The 12360-nt window shown below is 46.2% G+C and overlaps 12 non-coding genes across 12 annotated transcripts; 10 read left to right on the forward strand and 2 right to left on the reverse strand.

The window, feature by feature from the left end:
- The first annotated feature begins 2220 nt into the window (after window positions 1-2220).
- Window positions 2221-2292, forward strand: Trnaq-uug (transfer RNA glutamine (anticodon UUG)). The gene has a single exon. It is a non-coding gene; the product is annotated as a tRNA-Gln (tRNA).
- Window positions 2293-2375: 83 nt separating this feature from the next.
- Window positions 2376-2447, forward strand: Trnaq-uug (transfer RNA glutamine (anticodon UUG)). The gene has a single exon. It is a non-coding gene; the product is annotated as a tRNA-Gln (tRNA).
- Window positions 2448-2530: 83 nt separating this feature from the next.
- Window positions 2531-2602, forward strand: Trnaq-uug (transfer RNA glutamine (anticodon UUG)). Its single transcript has one exon. It is a non-coding gene; the product is annotated as a tRNA-Gln (tRNA).
- An 83-nt stretch (window positions 2603-2685) lies between these two features.
- On the forward strand, window positions 2686-2757 carry Trnaq-uug (transfer RNA glutamine (anticodon UUG)). Its single transcript has one exon. It is a non-coding gene; the product is annotated as a tRNA-Gln (tRNA).
- Window positions 2758-2839: 82 nt separating this feature from the next.
- Window positions 2840-2911, forward strand: Trnaq-uug (transfer RNA glutamine (anticodon UUG)). Its single transcript has one exon. It is a non-coding gene; the product is annotated as a tRNA-Gln (tRNA).
- Window positions 2912-3004: 93 nt separating this feature from the next.
- On the forward strand, window positions 3005-3076 carry Trnaq-cug (transfer RNA glutamine (anticodon CUG)). Its single transcript has one exon. It is a non-coding gene; the product is annotated as a tRNA-Gln (tRNA).
- A 99-nt stretch (window positions 3077-3175) lies between these two features.
- On the forward strand, window positions 3176-3247 carry Trnaq-cug (transfer RNA glutamine (anticodon CUG)). The gene has a single exon. It is a non-coding gene; the product is annotated as a tRNA-Gln (tRNA).
- A 715-nt stretch (window positions 3248-3962) lies between these two features.
- On the forward strand, window positions 3963-4034 carry Trnaq-uug (transfer RNA glutamine (anticodon UUG)). The gene has a single exon. It is a non-coding gene; the product is annotated as a tRNA-Gln (tRNA).
- Window positions 4035-4128: 94 nt separating this feature from the next.
- Trnaq-uug (transfer RNA glutamine (anticodon UUG)) lies at window positions 4129-4200 on the forward strand. Its single transcript has one exon. It is a non-coding gene; the product is annotated as a tRNA-Gln (tRNA).
- A 91-nt stretch (window positions 4201-4291) lies between these two features.
- Trnaq-cug (transfer RNA glutamine (anticodon CUG)) lies at window positions 4292-4363 on the forward strand. The gene has a single exon. It is a non-coding gene; the product is annotated as a tRNA-Gln (tRNA).
- Window positions 4364-4923: 560 nt separating this feature from the next.
- On the reverse strand, window positions 4924-5016 carry Trnay-gua (transfer RNA tyrosine (anticodon GUA)). The gene is made up of 2 exons: window positions 4980-5016; window positions 4924-4959 (listed from the first exon to the last, which is right to left on the reverse strand). It is a non-coding gene; the product is annotated as a tRNA-Tyr (tRNA).
- Window positions 5017-11376: 6360 nt separating this feature from the next.
- On the reverse strand, window positions 11377-11448 carry Trnaq-uug (transfer RNA glutamine (anticodon UUG)). The gene has a single exon. It is a non-coding gene; the product is annotated as a tRNA-Gln (tRNA).
- Window positions 11449-12360: the final 912 nt, after the last annotated feature.

Consider the following 12360-nt stretch of genomic DNA (forward strand, 5'->3'; position numbering starts at 1 on the left):
CGAGAGCTTTTACAGCTGATCGGAAGGTATACGAAATAAGGTACCTGCGCGTCGTAACATCTCGAAATGGTATCGCAATGCATTTATTCCCTAGAAACGCAGAACGTTCGCGAGGATACAAAATAGCGGAAATATCAGCCTGCAACGCCCAGAACGTCGTTCCACCATGGAGAGTGTGGGATCCGACAAGAATTCCTTTGCCTCTTATCGAGTAAGCAAGCTGCTTTCCTTCCGAGTCCCGATGTTCCACCGAGCATGAAATAAGTGTACACACCGGCGGGTCGGGACGATAAAGCGAATATCGAAGGGAAAAGGGCAGGACGCGTACGAACGGTCGTCCTCGAAACGCGGATCCTCCCTGTCCAATCGAATCCGCAGATAAAAAGAATCCGTCCCCGCTGTAAAACCATAAAGGTGTAATCGCGAGCCAGGAGGAGGAAGGAGAACGCGCGAGGGAGCAGGATAAACGCGGACGATCCTTGCAGAGGGAATTTATAACTTTGCGCAACAGTGCAAACGGAACGACGATCCCGCGCGTGTGTCTCGACCGAGGTATTTAAACAGAATGGATCTCTTTGACGTCCGCACGGCAAGTTCCCAAGGAGACATCGCGTACAATCACTTTACACCGCGTCAAAGTGACACAATCACTCGTAAGTATAAAACCCACCCTTCGGATTAATTCTTCACCGAGCTGTTCTATCACGCCATCAAGTCGTCGAATATTTTTATTACTACGAACAAAAATTCTGAACGTGGTAAATCGTTCAGCGCAAAAATAAAAATGCCAATCATCCGAGTCTATCCCCGATGAAAGAGAGAACCCCGCAACAATTTAAAAAACTGATAATAATAATAACAGACTCGTGTCGAAGGATGTCGCGTGCCGAAACGGTGCCTCGGATTACGAAATTAATTAAATGCATCGAGCGTGTCCGCGCGCACGGCGGCTGAATCATCCCCGCGGCCCCGGAATCCTGGCGAACAATAACACTTGCACCGTCGCGCTGTCATCCGCGGTTGACGGGGGCCGCACCTACCGTGCGCGCCGTCGGCTTGGGATGCTGTCAGTCAAGGACCAGCGAACCGTAAGGAGGGCCATTGTCGGCGAAAGTATAACAGAGAAATGGAATCGGGGGCTGTCGCGGGCCGATCGGGGGTCGAACAGGGCCAGGGTTGCCCAGGCCTGATTGGACGTCACCCGGGAGGACGCGTCGCGCCGTACCAGGGAATATGCTCTGACTGGAAATTAATTCGGCTGGTTTCCGGGGCGAACGACTCGGGAAAGTGGGGATGATTGTCAGATTGTCTGGTGAATCAGGATCGTTTGATTGCGACGGTGGAATTGATTGGTACGCGGGGCGATGTTTAGACGCGTCTAGCGAGATGGAAGCGTATCATGGAAGGTGTTGGCTTGATGGTTTTCGAGGATTTACTATGATGCGTTTATATCTTTGACCCGTTAATACATTCGCATTGGGTTATTTTTCGCGAACTTTTTATATCCGTTCTGTGTTCGATGCGTGTACTCGTTATTGCTTGATTTTAATTGCGTGCTCCGTATGCGATTAGTGGTTAGTTGGTTGATATTTTCGAACGAGAGGTTTGTGTATTTGATAGATCGTAGTTGATTGATTTATGAAGCGAGAGAGGTAAGATTTGGGAATGGTTGAGGGAGCTCTTTGTCCTTTTAGTTCCAAGGATGTGTCCATGCTGGTGCAGTGTTTGGAAGACGCATCTGTTTTTTAGGGTTTCCTTCTCGAGTGCTTTCCCCACTTCTATTTTTGTATACTTTCTATCGACATCCCACTTTCCTCGCCTTCCTCGAAGGTTCAACACTGTTTCGTCGCCTTCAGTTTTTACTTTGCCCTTGTCGAAGTCACGTAGGACTGAGTTGTACTGTTGAGTTTGCGTGGCATCTCGATGAAAGTCGAGGAACGTGCGATTTCGTGTGCGTATCGATAGAAATTGTTGTCGATGAAATTGTTAGTGTCAATGTGTCGCAATGTGTTGATGATGAAATACTGTGCTACAGTGATTATCATTGAAAAAAGAAATTGGGGACCACGGTAGATAAGTGAATCGCGAACGAGAGAAGAATCGGAGCGACGATAAGGTACTTGGTCGGTTCTTTAATCGCTACAGATGCGGCCTCTGAGCATTATCGTAACTCGCGAATTCGATAATTATAAATTATTCACGAAAATATTGCAAATAAGCGGTTCCATGGTGTAATGGTAAGCACTCTGGACTTTGAATCCAGCGATCCGAGTTCGAGTCTCGGTGGAACCTACGTTTTTGGCTTAGAAATACTTTCAATGTGCGTAAAAAAATTGAATAATTAATTAATTAAGCTAATTAACAATGCAACAAGTGGTTCCATGGTGTAATGGTAAGCACTCTGGACTTTGAATCCAGCGATCCGAGTTCGAGTCTCGGTGGAACCTACGTTTTTGGCTTAGAAATACTTTCAATGTGCGTAAAAAAATTGAATAATTAATTAATTATGCTAATTAACAATCCAACAAGTGGTTCCATGGTGTAATGGTAAGCACTCTGGACTTTGAATCCAGCGATCCGAGTTCGAGTCTCGGTGGAACCTACGTTTTTGGCTTAGAAATACTTTAAAAGTTTGTAAAAAAATTGAATAATTAATTAATTAAGCCAATTAACAATCCAACAAGTGGTTCCATGGTGTAATGGTAAGCACTCTGGACTTTGAATCCAGCGATCCGAGTTCGAGTCTCGGTGGAACCTATGTTTTTGGTCCAAAAACATCTTTAGCGGATGCAAATAATTTAATAATCGATTAACTATGGCAATTAACCGTCCAGAAAGCGGTTCCATGGTGTAATGGTAAGCACTCTGGACTTTGAATCCAGCGATCCGAGTTCAAATCTCGGTGGAACCTACATTTTTGACACTCTCGTCGAAGTTGATTCATTGGAAACTTTGAAAGTTACTCGAATCACGGCTGAAGGGGTTGAGGGTTGTTTGAACAAGTGGTTCCATGGTGTAATGGTAAGCACTCTGGACTCTGAATCCAGCGATCCGAGTTCAAGTCTCGGTGGGACCTGCATCTTCTTTTGCACAGTCTCATCTTCGCCGTCTCTTTTCAATTGTTAAACAAATCCTCGAAACTCGTCGAAAATGTGCAAAAACAACGATAACAAGCGGTTCCATGGTGTAATGGTTAGCACTCTGGACTCTGAATCCAGCGATCCGAGTTCAAATCTCGGTGGGACCTGTTTGTTTTTTTGCATTTTGAAAGTTTCAGCTAAAAAATCAATAATTCGAACCTCATTCAAGTCATTGCAGCTTACCAATTAAAGGTCTCGTTATTGCACCATGAATTCAGTTAACGTGGCAGCACCAATTTCGTTTCATTTTCAGTATTCTAGAGATACAGCAGACATTTAAGATGTCTCAGCACAATCTTTTACAATTAGATACATCGACAAACTAACATAATGCGTGCTGTAAACGACATCGCGTTGTTAAGGGTCGTATCCCATTAGCCCCACGCTATTTTGTCCTCGCACGATTTATGGGCAGGGACCAAACCTGTATGTGGTCCTTGAAAGCCTGAATGTGCCACCCAGATGTCCAACAATGGCCACCGGAGTAACGCAGGTATAGGATGTCATAAGATTGATTCTTTGGAAGAAGATACGACAGAGTGTTTAAGTACGAGAAGCAATTCGACGCCGCGTTGCCTTCGAAAAAGGGTGTATTGTTCCTAAAGAGTTCAACTATTGAACAGGGGTGGCAAAAGCTCTCCCTGATGGCCTTAAGGGAACGCTTCTCCCATAACATTGCCTATTATGGAATTATTAAATTAGAAACTACGGTGAGATATTCATTGATACGGTATGAAGATTTACAGTCAAATTAAAGGTATTGAAAAATGTTTTTTTTTTTAATTCCATGCAGTAGATTATGAAAAATCCGACCGAACGTAGGGTTCCATGGTGTAATGGTGAGCACTCTAGACTTTGAATCCAGCGATCCGAGTTCAAGTCTCGGTGGAACCTGGTGAAATTTTTGGATCGTCGCCCGTGTATTTGTTAATACACGATTTAAAGTACATATGTGTGACAAGAATACATAAGAAAACGATGACCACACGGTTCCATGGTGTAATGGTAAGCACTCTGGACTTTGAATCCAGCGATCCGAGTTCAAATCTCGGTGGAACCTGAAAGATTTTTTTTATTGGGACAGTTTTATGATAATTTTCGAAACGCTTGCAAGCTCCCGATAAGGGTGGGAAAAACTACCCCTTTCAAGCGGTCCCATGGTGTAATGGCTAGCACTCTGGACTCTGAATCCAGCGATCCGAGTTCAAATCTCGGTGGGACCTGTTCTACCTTTTTTGCAATCGCTTTTTTATCAGATTAACAGAAGAATCTTCCTTTTAATTCAATCAGCAATGATTTCTGAGTATTTACTTCTAATTTCTAGAAGGGATATGGCGATAAGACGATACAATTGTTTCAATAAGCAATTCATTCCTTCAAATATGTATAGAATGTTTACCTTTTGTTCTTGTATAAGAGAAATGTATCAGAAGCATACTGCACTAAAAATAACGTAGTTGGAAATAGTTTAAACTTGCCTACAGTAGTTTGTTTAGACCCAATTCAATAGTGGATGCAGTCCGCTCTCGTCAATCAATGTAAAGTTAGACTTATCCTTTCTATTAACAAATACTTCATGGCACAGCTTCAACTTTAATTAGCTTTCGATTTTTACATAGAAGCTGCTTATTGATGTCCAGAAATATTATTTTACACATACATTGCATAATACCTTTTGCAAACCATTTGAAATATAAAAGATTATTTAGAAATGGTAAGAGAACAATTATTTATCAATAAGTGTTTAATACAAAATAATCATGACAGAGGAATTAAAAAAAATTCCTTCGAGCCGGATTCGAACCAGCGACCTATGGATATCCATCTGGTAATTTCCAACTACAGTCCACCGCTCTACCAACTGAGCTATCGAAGGCTTGTTGAGATTGTTTTTTTACTTTCTCCATATAACCTACAGTCATCTTTCTAAACCATTAATCTTATCTAAACTAATCAGTAATCACAGAAAACCTATAACATTTACAGCTCTTCTAACTACCAATAATGAAAAAATGTTATATACACCAGAACAACTTTGCTCATCGTACAAGACAAAAATCTGAATAAATAGGTCAAACGATAATCAATAAGACCAATATAATTAACATATCTAACCCAACTGCAGTATCGATTCGAAGCAAACACTGTCTTCTAAACTTTATTTCAATCTTGGTATTCTACTTTACATATCCTTGTTCTCCATCAGAACAAAAGTGAACGACTGAAAAAAAATCTTCGCACGCGGGATGCGTCTGTCGCCTAACTACGAGACGTGACCGTTTTAATCAAAGATGGCGATACACAGCACTGTTAGAACTATTACACTAACAATACTTCTCTACCCAAAAAAGAACGAAGACACGTCGAAAGTCGCGGTTGGGCATCGTCGAGGACGCGATTTAATCTCGCGATCCGTCGTGCTCGCGATCCAGTTATCACTTATTTACGACGTCTCGAGGCGGCGGACGAAAAAGAATCGCGTGTCAAAGCCGAGGGCCGAGACTGAGCGTCGTGAAAATTTTATGCCCCGCAGGAGTCCTCGGCTCTATCCCGTGCCGCACGCCAATCACCATCAACCCATCGTAGCCAGCCGCCGTTCTTTCATGGCCCGATACAGTTTACATAAAACTATAAAATTATGGCCGTAGCTGCCGAAAAGGCTCCCTGAGAGGAGGCGGGAGACAGGATCCAGGAGGAGGCGCGAGGAGCGTCGACGAGACGGCGGTGGTACGCGACGCAGAGGTGGCTGGGACGGAGGCTATATCGTAAACTCGATGGGGTATTTTTACATGAAGTCATTAAACCCGGTTTACTGCGAAACAAAGTGCCTCCGCGGGTCTGCGCGGCCCTCGCACCCCCGTACACCCGTCCCCTGTGTTCGTCGCGTCGCTTAATTACTCCTCATCGCCGAATTAAGGAGGCCAGATCGCGCTCCGCTTTTAATGAGAGACGAATGTTTAATGAGCGATCCCCGTGGCCCCGTATTTTGCGCATCCCAGCGACAGTTCTCACGGTGTAAAGGATAAATTGTTGTACCGCGCGCTGTACCAGCCTGGGATTTTCAATTAGCCAAGAACGCGAGAAGGGAAACGGAGGATTTCTCGTATGAAAAGTTTCATACTCCCTCCTGTTCCAGCTCGTCTCATTTATAATAACGCGTTTAACGCGAGATATATAAGAAGAGAAAGCTCGGAAGAGTATTTTATTTATTCGTGTTTTGCACAGCGAGAATAAAGTCGAAGCGAAGAGATATTTTCAGGACGCACTCAAATCTGGATTTCTTCAGCTCGAAAACTTTCAGATATCGAAGAGTAAATTATGCGGTAGTAAATATTTATTTATTCGTGTTTTTAAATTAACTTGCTAGCGAAGGGAGAAGGAAATGAATTCGTAGTAACATTTCGCGTGGTAGAGTCGAAAGTCTGGGTCTCATTTTCTGAAAAACTTCCCCCGATTCGCAGCAATCTCATCTCACGACGGAACCAGCGCAAGTAGATTCGTCCGGGTCATGGTCAGACACGGAGGAGCAGACGCTTCGCGCGGGTCTCGTACGGACGCGTACGTTTCTCGTTTTGTGTCCCGGTCAGAAATGTCCACGTTGACCCAGAAGCAACGGATTCGGATACTTCAAGCGAGACGTACCGCTGGCGTGGCGGATTTTTGCTCGCAGGACGAGAGGTACGCGAGGAAATCGAGGTCAAGCTTATCGGGTTTATGACGTGCAATCAAGGAAGGAACGAAAGCGATGTTTCTTTAATAAAACTGCTTACCCAGCTGATGGTATTTCCAGATATTCTGTACTCTATCTCCGCGCTTCTCGTATTACCAAAAACCTTAGACTCTTAACCCAGTTTTCTATCTAGGAGCGCGGAGGATTCAAGGTTTTCATCGAACATCGAAGGCAAGGGAAGTATATATACTTCTCCCTTGGTTTCGATTAACTTTATACGTTCCACGAATCCATTTGAATGCCAAATACGATCCCTTCTCGTTTAAAATTCCATTCTCTCCCGGAGCATCGCTGGCAGCCATCGCGAATTACTATTAACAAACGATGCCGCTCGTTAAACTCGCTTACCCTGAAAAACCGTTCGCGGAAGCCGTGTCCCGTTTACAACTCAATTCCTCAACCTACATCCCCCCTGAGCTCGGTACGTTCTCGCGTTTAAAACGCGCTCGCTCATCAGGGGCGTCTGCCGCCGTTCTCCGCGCGCATACATTAAAATCCACCTTAAAACCGCGCGAAACGGAACAGGGGTGCGGAACGACGGGACGAGAGATCGTATACGGTGGATCGCGTTGTTAAAACGCCGCGTAGACAAACAATTTTTAAGGGGTAGTTAAATCGCGACGCCCGCGCGTCCCATCGTGGTAATCATTCGATACGACGCGAGGCGCGGGAGGAGCCGTTTCCGCCGGGATACGTTTTACGGACGGTCTCGTCGAGCGCGTTTTACCGGTATAAAAAATTTCGCGTCTTATTTAAACGTTCCCTCTCGAGCGCGCGGCGCGAGAGGAAGGCCGAGGAGGGAGACGAGGGGCGAGGTCTAATATCGTTTTTACGATATAAGTTCGAGGGTGTGCCCGCGGAATCGCGAAGGGTTAGGCCCGTCGAACGGCGTGCGCGCGGCTTTAGAACGAAACGGATTATAATTGACGCCACGGCCATAAATCTCGGCCGTTTTGGGGTTTTATGATGGAAACGGGAAATTGGCCAGGGATGCTTCCGTCTATTAAAAATATGCAAAGTTTCCTTAACGCTGAAACGTCGATATCGGTCTCGTGTTTCTTTAGGATGACAGCAGTTTAATTTATGAATTTTATTCAGAATTCGTCTGCCTCTTTCAATTCCACGAGATTACGCTTCGAGACAATCGTGAACGTAACCCTTGTTCTCGGTGGGAAATTTGTAGCTAGAGAAGAAGAAAGCAGGCAAAAGCTGCTCGAAGCTCACTTTACACCCCCGCGATTTAAGGAATACGCGGTGCGCTCATAAACCATAAAAGATTCCAGTCATAACTCGAACGGTATCGCATTTTATTTAATTGCCCAGCGGCTCTTACCGGAGGGGCGCCGCGAACTTTCCCCGTGCATAATATTATTTATTGCCGAAGAAGCTGTTAAAGTTGAACGGCAACTCGCGCGGAATTAAACGCGATAAAATGTTTGTTATCCAATCGTGTCGCGCCTCTAACGCTCTCCCAACTGCGCTCTATCAGGTCGCCCTCCTGGCTCGGGGTATCGGCGGGGGACAAGGCCCGCGCGTTTTACAACCGCGAGAACCGCTCTGGGCGGCTCTCTCGCCCTTCGTGGCGTGGCGCGAAGATCGCTCGAAGATGTCGATCAGTTAACGCGACTGCTCGCGGCTGATAAGCCCGCCACGTCGCGCGTAAATCCTCCTTAATTCACCGTCGAGAGCCAGTTTTATCCGGCCGCTACCCACCGTCGTGTATTTCGCAGCCAGGCCTCTCTATGGCAGGTGCACCATTCGACGCCCGTTTACAGTTATGGCCCAACAGGCACTCGATACGCCGCCGCGGTTTTATCGGACGATCGAGTTTTCCGTGCTTCCGTCAGCTATCAGCCTCGAACCGCTCGTCGAATGGACGGTTCCTTCTCTGCCCGGGATTGTCTCGTTTCGTAGTGACGTCGAGGATAGTTTGTTGATGATTGAATGGAAGTTTTGTGGCTGGCCTCTATGCACGCGTGCATAAAGGTTCCTTTTTATTGGGATTTTCATGATAGATATTTGATGGACGTGACTGTTTCGGAGAGATACGATGTTGATAAAAGTATCGAATAATTTCCACGTTGATAAATGCTGGTATAGATCGTTGTAAGAGTTATTCTCAAGCGATTTTTTAAGCTTCCAAAAGCTTAAGTTTCTGACTCCAAATTAAATTCTTATATTAATCCGTATTTGACTACGCTGTGTTTTAATAGAAAATTAATTTGAATACACACAGTCGAGCTATAAGAGCTTGCAGGAGATTGCATGAAACGGCACGATTTTCGAATGACCTCGAGGATCGGTTCAGGACGGTGTGCCAAGATTCTCGAGACCGTCTGGGCCCGTCTGGTACCCACGATCTACCCGCGGACGAGCGCGCAATTCCGCGCGGCGAAGTGTCAGGGACGATGGCCCGTGTGACTCCCGATTACACGTCCCGTCATTACGGTGCCGGTATTTTATCGTCCGGCTGAGTTACGGGGTTTCCGCTCGTTAACCGGAAACTTCCAAGGGACCGTCACGGTGAAATTTAAATTGGGAAAGTATTTTACGAGCGCCGCGACAGTTTCACGGTAGCGTTGTCACATCTTGATGAACTTCCGGTAACGATCGCGCGGTAACATCCTACTCCGGTTCCCGTTTTCGTTATCCGCCGTCGTCTCGGTGGAATCTGCCAGGAAGATCGGCCGTTTCGTCGAGATTAACGAACCTTGATCGCTTATTTGGCTCATTTATCCGTGATTGCAGACCGCAGCTCGCGATTATCATAACCGATTGCTATATGCACGCGTCTGTTCGACTTGACTCAACACCTGTAGATTTGGAAGCGATCTATTGGACCAACATACGGCGCACAACTACAGTAACTGAGAATATATTAAAATGGTGCTTGGTTCAGTAATAAAATCGTTCGAGTACATATTTGAATTTGCCAATGATCTTTTAACCGCGTCCACGCGAATCTATCTTATTTATCTTTATTTCTACCAAACAATTTGGCAAGAAAGTGCTCGCTGATAAAGTGTTTGCTCGCCAGATGATACGCGTATCTACGGAGAAACGGAACGCAGCTGTTTACGTATCCTACGCGCGTAGCCTTGTGACGAAGAAAAAAGAGAGAAGAAAGCGCAGGGGGACGCGTGCCTCGCGATAGATCACCGCGCACTCGATAGGAATATTTCACGCGACGTCGCCGTCGCGAGTGGAGGTGAGTTTTTCCGCGACTGATTTAAGAGGCTCGAAACCAATGCGACAGCCGCGACGAGGATATCGGACGGACACGGTCGTGTGATTAATGTTGATACCGTGAAACGTCCAGTAATAATGCGTTCGCGTGCGCCGAACCGGCCCGACGAGGGCGACGAACGGGCAATTTGTGTGATTTTACTATTCGCGTTGGCGTTTTGTAATTGTGATTGATGAGCAACGGCGGCCACGTTAGACGCGGCATTGTCGCGAATATGCTCGCTGCGGGAAAATTATCAGCCGCGCTTATCACGCGGTTGGTGCCGGTAATCGGGCGTGAACCGTGTTCGCACCTTTGATTATCGATACTCGATTTAAACGGGTATACATTCGACGCTCGAAACGGTGAAACAAATTGGCTGCGATAATCTTTCACGCTTTTTCGAATTTTCAACCTACACGCTGCACGATAGAGTTATTCGTTCGCTCGTACCACGACCATCTGCCTCGACTCGTTCCAATTACCGCAAAATAAACGATCGAATAATCGCGCGTCAGTCTCTACCACAATCAGCACATTTTCACTTGGCGCAAAGCACACACGGGGCATCGTGGCGGGAGCGAGCGAGAATGCCCGCGCGACACGCATCGCCGGGGGTAGGCATCGTCGAAGGGACGGCGTGCCTATAATTTGTACAATTTTAATCAATCTTTAATGGCGCGTCGTGTACGCGGCGTAATCTGTCATCAGGAAGCGCATTACTTACAACGCTCGGCCGTGGCAAGGCTTAATTCAGCCGGTAATTGGAGGCTCGATGCATTTTTGATTCGCGGGGCCGCACGCCAGGTAGCCGGGACGGCCCGAGATCCGAGATAACCGGGCATCGCGACGCGAGAAAGAGCCGGTGGCTTTCGTGGAAGCGGACGATAACGCGCGGACTACGCCTCCGCGCTCGATTATCTGAATTACATGTATAATAAATGAATTATCGCGTTCGAACGCGCGGTATACGCGTTATGCAATTACCGATTAAGCGGCGGACACGAGGATTTCGCGGGCACGGAATCGCGTCACGTGTCGATCGTCGATTCATTAAAAATGATCGGACAAGGAAAGCCCATTACAGTTGCTACGGTATAATTGGCAGCGATAGATGATATCCGAGTCCTCGTGCGCGGACACGGCGATAAGGGTAGACGGACGTCTAACGATGTGTTAAATGTGTAACCATTTTTACGTGGAATAATTTTTATCGGTTATAAATAATTAATTGCATAGTTGTTTGAATTATTGAAAGAATTCGCAAAAAAATTATACCCAGGTCCCACCGAGATTTGAACTCGGATCGCTGGATTCAAAGTCCAGAGTGCTAACCATTACACCATGGGACCTTCTTGTTAGACGATGCCTCATTGCCACTCATTTCGGGTCGATCGATAAATTTTAATCGATAATGATGTTCGTTATTATTCGCTACTTATATCGTTAGTTATTAATAAACGTCGATAGTATATAAATCGCGTGCGAGAGTTATTTATATCCGAACAGAATCTCTGAGAGAGTTAGAATACGTACGCAAACGAAGTATAAATATACTTTCTATATAACCACTGCGTGTATAATCGTGCAACTGTAGCACTACTATCTGTCGCGAGTTCTTTTACAGTTCTAATCGCATAACAAATAATTACGTACATCCGTCGACACAACTATTAACACGATCGACGCGAGCACACATCAACACGCTCCCTTTCACGTTTCGATAACACGCCATCCCCCCCCGCCACAATCTGCAAACAAATCCCGATCATCTCGTTCATCCCTCGAAGAGAAGGATGGACAGCGGAGAAAAGAAAAGCAAGGAGAGGAAAATACTGGTAATTTACAAACCCCTCTCCCAGATTCCCGAGGCTCGAGGATCCGCCACCCCGTTCGACGCGTGGGGCGAAAGGAAAAAAGCCTCTTGAGCCATTTCACGAGTGTCGTCCCGGATCGGAAGAGGGCGAACAATATATAAATTCAGAACAGCCCACACCCCCCGTCAGGGGTGAAAGTGAACATAGATTTCGAAAGCATCGACAAGCGACGGAGAAAGGCGGGTCGCGCGGAGGGGGTGGTTTCGATGGGGCGGCGAAAAGGGGGCTCGGTGGCGCGAACCCTCGCGCGTAGTCGCGACGGCGTGTCAACCCCTAATTGAACGGAAGCTGGCAATAAATATTATGTTTCTTTTTCGTGGGGCCGGTTTTATAATGGCATCGGGTCTTCGCAGGCTGGCGGCGGAAGCGGATGTGCAATCAGTGTGA

This window comes from Xylocopa sonorina, chromosome 11 (genome assembly GCF_050948175.1).
Source record: "Xylocopa sonorina isolate GNS202 chromosome 11, iyXylSono1_principal, whole genome shotgun sequence".
Taxonomy (NCBI): domain Eukaryota; kingdom Metazoa; phylum Arthropoda; class Insecta; order Hymenoptera; family Apidae; genus Xylocopa; species Xylocopa sonorina.